Source organism: Scyliorhinus torazame, chromosome 4 (assembly GCF_047496885.1).
Source record: "Scyliorhinus torazame isolate Kashiwa2021f chromosome 4, sScyTor2.1, whole genome shotgun sequence".
NCBI classification, from domain to species: domain Eukaryota; kingdom Metazoa; phylum Chordata; class Chondrichthyes; order Carcharhiniformes; family Scyliorhinidae; genus Scyliorhinus; species Scyliorhinus torazame.
Window position 1 is genome coordinate 290,724,633 of NC_092710.1, and position 13,846 is coordinate 290,738,478.

The 13,846-nt window shown below is 47.8% G+C and overlaps 1 long non-coding RNA gene across 1 annotated transcript; it reads right to left on the minus strand.

The window, feature by feature from the left end:
- Positions 1-2,383: 2,383 nt before the first annotated feature.
- On the minus strand, positions 2,384-13,492 carry LOC140411745 (uncharacterized). Its single transcript, XR_011940987.1, has 2 exons — positions 13,335-13,492; positions 2,384-2,836 (listed from the first exon to the last, which is right to left on the minus strand). It is a non-coding gene; the product is annotated as an uncharacterized lncRNA (long non-coding RNA).
- Positions 13,493-13,846: the final 354 nt, after the last annotated feature.

Genomic DNA, 13,846 nt, shown 5'->3' on the forward strand with positions numbered 1-13,846 from the left:
TGACCTGAGCAGCAGCTGCAGTGTGAGAATTGGTCTCAGCATATCCAGACTAGGAAGGGGTAAACGTAGCCAGGCTATCAACGGTTGATTTTTGCAATGACCTCTGATGGAATGTGCTCACAGAAGATAACATGAGCTTTCACCAAGTCTTCCCTGTCAACTTTCACAAGCTGTGGAGATGCCGGCGTTGGACTGGGGTGAGCACTGTAAGAAGTCTTACAACACCAGGTTGAAGTCCAACTGGTTTGTTTCAAATCACTAGCTTTCGGAGCACTGCTCCAGAGCATTCATCTGAGGAAGGAGCAGTGCTCCGAAAGCTAGTGATTTGAAACAAACCTGTTGGACTTCAACTTTCACCAGGTGAGATTTTCTGCTGTCTGCACGCAGTCACATAGGTTCACCAGGGTGGTGTTAATGACATATATCATAGAATTATAGGATAAAACAGTAAAGAAGGATCAGTGTTGGGGCCCTTGCTGTTTGTAGGTTATATAAATGATTTAGACTTGAATGTAAGAGGGTTGATCAATACGTTTGCGGGTGATACAAAACTTGGTGGGGTGGTAAATAGTGAGGAGGATAGACTTAGATTGCAGGAGGATATAAGACCACATAGGAACAGAATTAGGCCATTCGACCCACCAATCTGCTCCGCCATTCCATCATGGCTGATATGTTTCTCAGCCCCATTCTCCTGCCTTCTCCCCTTAACCACTGATCCTCTTATTAATCAAGAGCCTATCTATCTCTGGGCCTCGGGTGGCAGCACGTCAGAGGTAGTACGTTGGGTAGCTCCTGCACGAGGCTCGACTTTTTTTGGAACTTAATGCCCGGTCCCAGTGGCAATTTTTGAACAACCAGATGCAGGAGGACATAAGGAAGGAGGGGGATATCTAAAACTCAGAAGAAGACCACGGGGAAGAAGGGGGCGAGTGACGGTTTGCCGTCGGGTGAAAGGGTCAGCCCAGCAGCGATAAAGATGGCGGAAGCTTGGCCGCTGGGTGGGGCCGTGCCCTTCACAGTAGAGAACATGACTGAGGCTATGGGATTCAAAAAACAGTTTGCTAAACACATGGAGGTGAAGAGAAAGGAAATGGTGGTGGCAATGCTGGTGAAGGAGGCGATTGCCCCGCTGAAGATGGCGGTATCGAAGACATCGGCTGAGGTGTGGGGGCAGGGAGAGAAGCTGAAGGGGGTGGAGGAGGCCTTGTTGCAACTCAGCGATCAGCTCACCTCGATGGGTGAGGAGCTGCAGAGGGTGGCGGAGGCCAACAAATGCCTAAGAGCGAAGGTGGAGGACCTGGAAAACAGATCTAGGTTGCAGAACTTAAGAATCGCTAGTCTGCCCGAAGGGGTGGAGGACCCGAGACGAATGATACTTTGCCAAGATGTTGGCGGAGCTGTTGGAGGAGGGTTCCCTCCAGGTATGAACTGGATCGGGATCATTGGTCATTGAGACCTAAACCGAAGGAGAATGAGCTGCCAAGGGCGGTAATAATTTGTTTTACAGGTACCATGTGAAGGAGAAGGTCCTGAGTTGGATGAAGCAGAAGCGGGAGATGAAGTGGGTTGGAGCTGGTATATGTATATACCAGGACATAACCGTGGAGTTGGCAAGGAGGCGGGCGGTCTTCGGTCAAGTGAAGGTTGCATTGTACAACAATGTTGTGCGGCTTGGCATGGTATATCCAGGAAATTGGAGGGTGACCTATAACTCAAAAGACGAGGCGGCGAAGGCTTTCTGAAGGCAGAAGGACTGGGCAGAAATGAGAAATGGGACTGAGGATAGGGGGTGGAAAATTGTATCTAGTTCTATTTTCTATTTCATGTTGTTATATGTGATTAAGGGTGTGAAGTTGCCTGTTTGGGTAGGGTAGGAGGTGGGAAATGTTGCGATGGCAGTTTTCTGCGGTTTGTGTGTTTACACTGGGTTTGTTTGTTTGAAGGGAATTTCTTTGTTTTCTGGGATTGGGGAGAAGGGAGGAGATTAACGATAGAGCCTTTGGCCATCGCTTTAAGGAGTTCGGGACTGTGGAAGAGGATAGTACAGGAGGGGATGGGACATTATCTTTGTATGCGGACGATTTATTGTTGTACATTTCAGAACCGAGTACGTGTGTGGGGAACATAATGGGACTTGTCCAAAGGTTTGTGTCGTTTTCAGGAGCTAAATTAAATTTGGAGCAGAGTGAGTATTTTGTGGTGTCCCAGCCAGGAGTGTGGGGGTGGGGTCTGCCATTTCGCAGGGCAGCAAACCACTTGGGGGGGGGTTGCTAATTTTGGCTGTTTGACTTTTAATTTGGCTCTGTTTAATTACGTTAGCTCAAGAGTCGCCACAAGGTTCAGAACCGAATACTGATCAATGACTCGATACACCAGTTAGTAAGTTCAAAAGCAATGCTCATTTATTTACACACAGTCAAATCTACTCATGCATAAACTACAAACTAAACTACCACTATTACTAAAGCGTATACTTAGCTTCGGGTGCCCACTCAGTCAGAGGAACAATGGCCGTTGCTCGGTTCTGAGGCTGCTGGGTTGAGCTGTTTACAGGGTAGCAACTTTGAGCGTCTATCTCGTAGCGTGCATTGACTTGGGACTTACTTGGTCTGATGTAGCTGCTAGGCTGGTCTCTCTCTTCGCTAAGAGCCATAGCACACACATTTCTCTGGCCTGGCAGTCAGACACAGAGGTTTACATCTCTTTATTCCACAGAATACATAAAGAAAAATGGATGCTCTTTAATCCGTCCCAATGAGTTCGGAGGTCTGGTGAAATCCAAAAATGGGGGACCTAAACCTGTATACCCTGGGGTTCCTGGGTTTCCGGAGTTCTGTGAACACAAGCATAATTTCTGTTATTATCTTGCTTAAGATCTCATATGTCTGTCTGTCCTTTATTGCCAATTTCCCTTTATAATTGGTGGCTCCCTCATTTTTTTTTCTTTAAACTGAATATTTGGACTAGACACCTAAGAAAAATACTGCCATACTGCGAGCCGTCTCGCAGCCTGTGTGATTTACCATCCCAGTATTTGAGGATGTAAATAGCATAGGGAAGCAACCAAACAAAAGAATTTTGAATATAACAAGTCAAAATGGGGTGCATATGGGCCGTGGCGGATAAGAAATGGGTGGAATCCCCGGGTAGGACGGTGATCAATGCCGTATGTGCTCTACCCGAGCATAGCTGACCAGAGGGAGGGTCCTCAGGCAGGGCAGGGACCAATGCCATATCTGCAGTGCCTGAACAACCGGCAAGAACGGGTAAGAATGTGGTCGTCGTGGGGGGCTGCCTCTCGTATTAGGAGAGTAGCTATGAGTCGTGTTCTGTCGACAAACTAGTTCCTCTGAACTATTGTCTGGGGACAAACTTGTTCCATTAACAGCCAGGGGGTGGTGACATGGGGCCGTGAAAACTTTGGAGTTTACGAACAACACTTAACGTTAACACTAACGAACAAACATTCAACAAACATGGTGCAGGTTCCATCAGAAAGGACACCGTATCTCTCCATTGGTTCCTTTTTTCTCCATCATCTGGACACCTCACTGCTCAATAGCGAACAGGGTCGCAAAGGGATTCATTTGGTGGGAGTCAGACTCTAAGTCATCATCTTCTCCCGGCTGCCAAACACTTGACTGTAGTAACCATGCTAAAGCTGCTTGGGGCGAATTGGGGTCCATCTCATCATTCCGGATGAGCCTGAACGAATTGTCTCGGTGCCAGAATCGTGTGTCAAAGTTGGAGCTACTATGCTTCAATCCGTAATTGTCGGGCAGTGGATCTGGGTCAGGGGCTTTGATATAAGTAATCTCAAATGGGTCAGTTGAATCATGCTCAGATTTGCTGGGAGTGGGGCCTGGTGCAGGGGTATAGTCGTAACGTGGTGTGCTGTGGCTATCGCCATCGTGATCGCTATCACTGTCACTGTCGCTGGTTGAGGGAAGGGAGAGGCGGAGTCGTGTCTCTGGGGGCGGAGTTGAAGTCGTGTCTGAGGGTGGGATGGAGTGGTTGGGGGAGGGTAGGAATACGTCATCTGTGGGCGGGGCGTGATCATCTGCTGCTGCGAGCAGGATGTGGTGTGTGTGGTTATTCTGCGAGCCGTAAGCCTTGAGCTGGTTTATATGAAACCACACAGACTTACCATTTGGATAGGTTATTTTGTATACTGAGGGGCTGACTTTGTCCGAAATGGAGTACGGTCCGGAAAATTTGGGGGAAAGGAATGAACTGGGGTTGAAAAGGGAAAGCATAACTTGTTGCCCTACTGTAAACTCAGTGGCGTGTACTGTTTTGTCGAAACAAGCCTTGCTCGGTTTCTTGCTGGTTCCAAGTCTCACTGCTGCTGCGAGTTGGGCTGCCTTTATGTTCTGTATCAGTTGTTTAACCGCATTTTCATGCGTGAGGGCTGTAACTGCGGGGCTGGCCAAATCCAGTCCTAATAAATACTCAGTGCCATTCATGGGGCGTCCGGTCATGAGGGTGTGGGGGGTGTAACCTGTTCGATATGGATACCGTGTTCCTTAAAAACATTAAAGCAAATGGGAGTACTGAATCCCAGGTGTTGTTATTTTGCTGTACCATTTTCCTGAGGGTGGCTTTCAATGTCCTCTTCATTCGTTGTACAATACCACTTGACTGGGGGTGGTATGCAATGTGAAACTTTTGTCGAATGCCGAAAATCGTGAGGACGTTTTTCATTACACGTCCAGTGAAATGGGAGCCTTGATCGGACTCTATACTGCGTGGGAGGCCCCATCTTGTAAAGATGTGGTGTGTTCATATTTTAGCCGTTGTCTTGGCTGTATTAGTTCACGATGGAAATGCTTCCACCCATTTTGTGAAGGTGTCTATGACCACCAACACATACTTGTAACCATTTCTGCATGGAGGTAGGGGTCCTATATAATCTATCTGGTGATTTGTCCAAGATCCATTAATGGGTCGGGTATGATTAAGTTGAGCCTTTTTCACATATCTGTCCGGATTGTTCTGGGCACAGATTAAGCAATTCTCTATGTAGTGTGTTACATCGATTTTTAAATCAGGCCACCAGCAGAGCGGTCTGACGTGGGCTCGGGTGGGTTCAATTCCTTGGTGTCCATGATTGTTATGGAACTGACAAATGATCTGGTTCCTGCCCTGGCTGGGAACTATATAAATGCCATCCTTTAAAATCACACCGTCGTGTGTGGTGATTGTGTTTTTAAACTTGTCGTACGGGACTGGGAAGATTCCCTTTAAACTTCCCTGAGTTTCTCGTCCTCTTTCTGTGCCTTCACTAAATCCTGAATGTTGGTCTGTGAGACCTGAACTGCGTGTACTGGGGTGCTTTCGGGGGGGGTTCCAAAAATAACCATGCCTGGAGCCTGCCTTCGCTAGGGCGTCTGCTTTAACGTTACCAGGGGGGAAAGAACAAACCTTAATTATTCCGTATTTCCTATCCTTCGCTGTCTCTAAGATATGGCGGAGTAATGGGGCTGAGGGTAGGGGTTTACCGTCCACAGAAACAAATCCTCTTGTTTCCCAGAGTGGTAGGAATTCTGTCAAACTATTACATACATACAAGCTGTCCGAATAGATGGCTGCTGGGGTCGGGAACGAGTCGGTGTGGTCTACAATGTATGCAATCACTGCCAGCTCTGCTGTCTGCGAGCCTAAGTGTCCTGGCAACTTTAATGAAATTTCATCTAGGGCGCGTCCCTGCGCGTCCTCTACATATATACCTCAACCGGTAATTCTCTCTCCATTTAACACTGTGGAGGAGCCATCCAAATAAATCTTCAGGGGTGCGCACGTGTCTGTGGGCTGGGGTCTCTGGGGTGTAATACCTGTTTTCCTGGGAGGTGTTTGGGGAATAAATGGACCTGTGTTCTGTCTTGTGGTGATGATCTCACATTCATGAGGGGTGCCTGCATACTGCAAATTATTGGCAAGGAAGGTGTGGGTCTTGGTACTTTTCACTGTGATGTCCCGCCCCTGTAAAAGAAGGGTCCAACGGGCTGCGCGGATTTGGCTGACTGACATCTTTAAGTCCGCCGTCTAACAATAGCTGTGTTGGGGTGTGTCCTGTGAGGATGGTGATGGGGTTGAGTCCTGTAATATAGGCGAAGTATTGTACTGCCCAAAAAACTGCGAGCAGGTGCCTTTCACAGGCAGAAAATCCTTGCTCCACAGGGTCTAACACGCATGAGGCATATGCTACGGGTCAATTGGTAATTGGTCATGGCGTTCCTGGAGGAGCACGGCTGAAAGGGTTCGGTCGGTGCTTGCAACTTCGATTGCATATGAGGAAGGTGGATCTGGGACATGCAGTGCGGGGGCTGTGCTGAGGGCTCTTTTTAAAGCGTCCACGGCATCTGTATGCTGTGGAAGCCATTCCCAAGGTACCTGCTTCTTATGAAGTTCGGAAAGGGGCGTTGTTTTAGTGGCGAAACCATCAATATGGTTTCGGCAGTAGCCAACCAGTCCTAAAAATGACCTGAGGGCTGAGACATTGTGGGGGAGGGGCAATTTGATGATCGAGTCAATTCTTTTTTGCTCGATCTCGCGTTTACCATGAGTGATCGCTGTTCCCAAGTAAATCACTTTCTCTTTCAAAATCTGGGCCTTCTTGGGGTTGACTTCACAAACATTTATTTTAGGAGTGCTGGGAGTTCGGCGAGAAGTGAAATGTGCTCTCCCTTCGTGTCTGTTTGTAGTAACAAGTCGTCTACTTACTGGACCAGACAGTCGGGGCGGGAAAATGTTGCTAACCCATTTGCCAGCTGTCGGTGGAAAATGGAGGGGGAGTTGTGGAAGCCTTGTGGAAGGCACATCCACGTGTACTGTTGCCCTTGGAATATAAAGGCGAATTTGTACTGGCTCGCTTTAGCCAATGGAATAGACTAAAAGCCATTACTAATGTCCAAAACCGAAAAAAAATTTGACTTGAGTCCCTATTTGAGCATGGTCTTGGGACTCGTGGCTACGGTGGGGGCTGCTGCTGGGGTTACTTTGTTCAGTTCCCGGTAATCAGTGGTCAGTCACCATGATCCATCCGTTTTCATGACGGGCCAAATCGGTGCGTTGTTTGTGGAGGCTACTGATCTGAGTACGCCTTGATCAACAAACTCTCTATTACTTTGGAGATTTCTCCCTCTGCTTCCTGGGGAAATTCGTACTGCTTCTGGGGTTTACGGTTGGACCTGTAATGTTCACAAAGCCAGCCAAATTGCCACAGTCGTGCTTGTGCTGTGCAAATGCTGCTTTATGTTCCTGCAGGGCTGCCTTAACCTGTTTGTCTGCACTAATGGCTCAAGCGTCGAACCAGAACTCTCCTACTGAGCTAATTCTGTTACGTACTCTCCTACTGTGAGCGTGGCGGGGCCTCGTGCTGCCTTTGCCATTTTCCAAACACACGTGTTAACTGGGTCAAAAGAAAGGTTATGGGAGCTCATGAAATTGATCCCACGCGTATGTTCTGCTGTCTGGGGCAGATCAACCAAAACTACGGGGTGCTTAGTTATGATGTTCCCTATCTGTATTGCTACAGGGGCTGTGATGTGTCCCTGTTGTAAATGGCCTGTAAAACCGTTGAGTGTGATGGTGTCTGTTGTGGACCACGTGTCTCGCTGAAACATCGTGGAGGAATTGAGTGCGGTGTGGGACCCTCCTGTGTCCCAAAGAAATTCTACGGGTTGTCCCCGAACTTTGCCTGCTACTACCGGTCTACCGGACTTGTCTCAAAGGGACAATGTCTGCATTCTCTGAACGGGTGCTAACGCTATGGATCGGCTTGCCCTATTCCTGTTCAGGGTGCCTGTCTGTTGGCTTCTCTGTTGCTTTTGGGGCACGTTGCACTCTCGTGCAAAGTGTCCTAGCTGTCCACAACTGTAACATTCCTGAGCTTTGGGCTGGGGTGGGCTGTTCCTGCCCTCATTTACCCATGCGGGGTTCTGGTGTGCTTTAACTGGGTTCATCTCTGCCTGCTCTTCATCAGGCATTATAAATGCGGTTTTGCTTGCAATTGATTGCTCCCAAGCGCGGGACAATCTCTTCAAAACCCATTTTTCATTGTGGGCCTCATCTGAGGGGGTCATAATTTGCGCAAGCTTTCCATCCTGCATCTGTGGCGTGGGAAACTAGAATTCGGGTCCATTTGGCCATATTATCTGGGGACAAATGGGCGCCGGCTAACTCTCCGAAAACTGCGGTTAAGTGAATCCACAAACGTCCAGCAAATGCTGTGGGGTGCTCTGGTTTCTTTTGCCTACACGTATTTAGGCCTTCTATGGGGTCTCCTCTGTTAAAGCCGATCGCATCAAGGATCGCTGTATGCATCCCTTGGAGTGGGCCTTCTCCTACATTCTGTGGGTCAGGAAGGGCTGCCACGACTGAAGGGCCGAGGCTTAAAACTGTGAGCTTCACTTGCTCCTTTTCGTCCAGGCCGTACATGGTAGCCTGTTGTCTGACTTTCGCGAAAAATTGGTGGGGGTCTGAAGTGGGAAGGAATGGTGTAATTTTTCCACACCCGTCCCGTAATTGGGTCACGGTTATCGGGGTTGTGTAAAGGAAATCTCCTCAGTCCCTTTGTATATCAGATTTCCAAAATCTTTCCCAATTCAGAAAATTCCTACCAAAGTGCATAACCTCACACCCACACTTTTCATGGGTTTGAGCTGGGGGGGATGGATCATGTATATAGGAGATGGAGGGAAGTGGGGCTGGTCAAGATGAGGGATTCGTTTTTGGAGGAGGGGTTCGCAAGTCTGGAGGAGCTAAGGGAGGGGGTAGAGCTGCCCATGGGGTTGTGAGTTCAGGTATATGCTGGTTAGGGACTTTGCACAAACGATCTGGATGGGGTTCCCTAGGTTGCCGGGATACACCCATAAGACCATAAGACATAGGAGCAGAATTAGGCCACTCGGCCCATCAAGTCTGCTCCGCCATTCAATCATGGCTGATATTTTCTCATCCCCATTCTCCTGCCTTCTTCCCATAACCCCTGATCCCGTTATTAATCAAGAAATTATCTATCTCTGTCTTAAAGACACTTAGTGAATTGGCCTCCACAGCCTTCTGCGGCAAAGAGTTCCACAGATTCGCCACCCTCTGGCTGAAGAAATTCCTGCTGGAGCAACTGCTGCTTCCGGATGTGGAATGGGAGGGAAGTATTGGGGATATATACAAGTGGCTGGGGGAGCAGGGACGCAAGCGGGTGGTGAAGATCAAGGAGAAATGGGAAGCGGAGTTGGGAATGAAGATAAATTGGGGAGTATGGAGTGCGGCACTGCGTAGGGTAAACGGGACCTCCTCTTGTGCAAGGATGAGCCTGATACAGTTTAAGGTGGTGCACAGGGTGCATATGACTCAGGCGAGAATGAGTGGGTTCTTTCAGGGGGTAGCAGATGAGTGTGAGAGGTGTGGGCGGGGGCCAGCGAATCATGCGCACATGTTTTGGGGTTGCGAAAAATTGGGAAGATTTTGGGCGGGAGTGTTTCCGGTCTTAGCCAGGATAGTGGAGGAGGAGGTGGACCTGGACCCTTTGATGGCGATATTTGGGGTTTCAGAGAAGCTGGAGCTCATGGAGAGGAGGACGGCCGATGTCATGGCCTTCGCCGCTCTGATTGCACGGCGGCGAATTTAACTGGAGTGGCGGTTGGCATCGCCACCGGGAGTAGCAGCTTGGTTGGGTGACCTGTACGACTTCCTGCGGTTCGAGAAGATAAAGTATGAGTTAAGGGGCTCAGCGGGGGAGTTTGAGAAAAGGTGGGGGATGTTTGTGACCGTGTTTGAGGAGCTGTTCGTCGCAGGGGAATGGGGGAGTGGGTGATGAGGAGGGGGGGGGGGTGAGGTGAAAAAGGGGAAAACTCTGTACAGACTTTATAGTTGATTATTGGGAAGTATGTTTCCCGGGGTGTTTACTTGCTGTAACCTGTTTTGATACAAGTTTGTAATAAAATACGTTAAAAAAAAAGAAGGCATATGTTATACTTGCCTATATTAGCCAAGACATAGAGTGTAAGCTCAGGGAGGTTTTGCTGGGACTGTATAGAATGTTGGTTAGGCCACAGCGAGAGTATTGTGTGCAGTTCTGGAATCCACATTGTGGAGGGGATGTGATAGTACTGGAAAGGGTGCAGAGAAGATTTAACAGGATGTTGCCTGGGCTGGAGAGTTTTCGTTATGAAAGGGAGGTTGGATAGAATGGGGTTGTCTTCCTTGGAGCAGAGGAGACTGAGGGGAAATGATTTGAGATGTATAATATTATGAGGGGCATAGATAGAGTAGACAGGAAGAAACGTTTCCCCTTGGTGGAGGAATCAGTGATCAGGAGGCATAGATTTAAGGTAAAGGGCAGGAGGTTCAGAGAGAATGTGAGGAAAAAGCTTTTCACCCCGAGGACAGTGGGAATCTGGAAGTCACTGCCTGAATAGGTGGTGGAGGCAGAGACCCTCATAACATTTAAGAATTATTATTTTTTATATTTAAAGTGCCCAATTCTTTTTCTTCCAATTAAGGGACAATTTAGCGTGGTCATTCCAGCTACCTTGCACATTTTTTGGGTTGTGGGGGTGAGACACACGCAGATACAGGGAGAATGTGCAAACTCCACACAGACAGTGATCCAGGGCCGGGATCGAACCCTGATCCTCGGCACCGTGAGGTAGCACTGCTAACCACTGCGCCACCGTGCCATATCAAGGGCAGGGTAGGTGAATTGGCCATGCTAAATTGCCCCTTAATTGAAAAAAAAATGAATTGGGTACTCTAAAAAAAATTTTTTTTTTTATCTTCTCTTTTCCTTCTCATTGTATCCTGAATGATTCTGGTCATCCATGGTTGCCTGGGCTTGTTACTTCTTCCTATTACCCTAGAGGGAACATGTTGGGCCTGTACCCTCCCCATTTCCTTTTTGAACACCCCCCTCTGCTCTTCTGCAGTTTGCCCCACAAGTAACTCTTTCCAGTCTACATTGGCCAGATCCTGTCTTATTTTACTAAAATCCGTGCTCCCCCAATCCACAACCTTTTTTTGCAACTTGTCTATTTCTTTGCTCATAACAAACTGAAATTGTGCCATGTTATGGTCGCTGTCATCAAAATGCTCCCCACCAACTCATCAATCAGTTGTCAGGCTTCATTCCCCAGAATTAGGTCCAGCACTGCACCATCCCTTGTTGGACAATCCACATGTTGAGCTAAAACGTTCTCCTGTTTACATTTTAAAACCTCCACTCCATCAAAGCCCTTAACATGAAGACTATCCCAATTAATGTTGGAAATGCTGAAATCGCCTAATATAATTACCCTATTATTATTTTTATACAACTTTGCGAATTGCGCACATATTTGCTCCTCAATTTCCCACTATCTGGGTGGGGGTCTATTATAAACGCCTCAACATGTGGCTGTCCATTTTTTATTACTGAGCTCTACCCACAAAACTTCTTTTGATGCTCCCTCCAAGATATAGTATCTCCTTATTGCATTAACTGCCTCCTCCCTGGTTTAGCACACTGGGCTAAATCACTGGCTTTTAAAGCAGACCCAGGCAGGCCAGCAGCACGGTTCAATTCCCGTACCAGCATCCCCAAACAGGCGCCGGAATGTGGCGACTAGGGGCTTTTCACAGTAACTTCATTTGAAGCCTATTTGTGACAATAAGAGATTTTCATTTCTTTTTCATTTCCTTAACTAATATTGCAATGCCTCCTCCCCATTTACCTCATCCTCTGTCTTGCCTGAATATTCTATATCCTGGGATTTGAGCTGCCAATCCTGTCCCTTCCTCAACCACATCTCCATGATGGCTACTTTACCACAATTCCACATGTCAATCCTCGCCCTTAACTCATCCAATTTACCTTTAATACTCCTGGCATTAAAGTAGAGGCCATCCAGCCTTGTCTTACTCCCTTGGAACTTTCTACCGCTGCGTACCCTCTGACTTGATTGCTTTTCTGTGTTATACTCTGTCCCTATTCTGCTAACAGTCTGTGTCCCCTCCATGTTACACAACTCATAAAAGCCCCCCTCGAATGTTGCAGCTAGCACCCCCCCTGCCCATCGAAAGCAGCCCAAATTTCAGCTGCAATTTCATTTTGCTTGCCAACAACTTTGGTGTCGGGGCAAACGAACGTTGGCGATCCACCTCAAGGATGCATCCACCTTTCACTCTTCTCTTTATGTACCCGATAAGAACATAGAACATAGAATTTACAGTGCAGAAGGAGGGCCCATCGAATCTGCACCGACCCTTGGAAAGACCACCCCACTTGGAAGGACAAATATGAATGCGGAATACAGGGTTAACGGTAGAGTTCTTGGCAATGTGGAGGAGCAGAGAGATCTTGGGGTCTATGTTCATACATCTTTGAAAGGTGCCACTCAAGTGGATAGAGCTGTGAAGAAGGCCTATGGTGTGCTCGCGTTCATTAACAGAGGGATTGAATTTAAGAGCCGTGAGTTGATGATGCAGCTGTACAAAACTTTGGTAAGGCCACATTTGGAGTACTGTGTACAGTTCTGGTCACCTCATTTTAGGAAGGATGTGGAAGCTTTGGAAAAGGTGCAAAGAAGATTTACCAGGATGTTACCTGGAATGGAGAGTAGGTCTTACGAGGAAAGGTTGAGGGTGCTAGGCCTTTTCTCATTAGAACGGAGAAGGACGAGGGGCGACTTGATAGAGGTTTATAAGATGATCAGGGGAATAGATAGAGTAGACAGTCAGAGACTTTTTCCCCGGGTGGAACAAACCATTACAAGGGGACATAAATTTAAGGTGAAAGGTGGAAGATATAGGAGGGATATCAGAGGTAGGTTCTTTACCCAGAGAGTAGTGGGGGCATGGAATGCACTGCCTGTGGAAGTAGTTGAATCGGAAACATTAGGGACCTTCAAGCAGCTATTGGATAGGTACATGGATTACGGTAAAATGATATAGTGTAGATTTATTTGTTTTTAAGGGCAGCACGGTAGCATTGTGGATAGCACAATTGCTTCACAGCTCCAGGGTCCCAGGTTCGATTCCGGCTTGGGTCACTGTCTGTGCGGAGTCTGCACATCCTCCCCGTGTCTGCGTGGGTTTCCTCCGGGTGCTCCGGAGATCTTATTGCAGATTTGATTTTGATTTTTTTTTTTGTCACTCCCCTCTTACCCGAACTCAGCCTTACCCAAACTCAGATACACTCTGTTTGCCTCCAGCACTCTGTTTCTATAGGCACTTCAGCCACACCCTTTGTATCCTTCCTGATTTACAGTCAGCCAATAGGCCTGCTCCCGAAACTGATCTCCCGAAACTAACAGCTGACCTGCAAGGTAAGGAAGTGGTTAAGCAGTACTTACCTCACCCACGGCGCGACCTTTTAAACTGTCCCCTCTGCCTCGCAGCTCCCGCGCTTTTTGAAACTCCCGCGCTGTTTCCAAGGTCCCGGCTCTCTCTCTCTCCCGAACAGCTGACCTGCAAGGTAAGGAAGTGGTTAAGCAGTCTTCTTAAAGTGTGGTGCCCAGTATTGACAGCAATACCCCAACTGGGGCCCAACCAACGTTTTATAAAGGTTTAGCATAACTGCTGTCTGTTTGTATTTTATTCCTATACTTATGAAGCCAAGGACCCCACGTGCATGTTAACAGCATTCTCAATCTGTCCTGCAACCTTCAAAGATATGTTTACAAAGTTGCTCTATAACCCCTTTCGAATTGCACCATTTAGAAAATATCTGAAAATTGCAACAGTCTGAGTACACAGCAGTCAGGCAGCTGATGTGATTCTCTCCATTCATTGAATCTTTTTACAAGTATGTGCCTTGACCTGCCCGATTTTTCAATAGTCCCTGTGCCCGGGTGGTCCAGCGTGC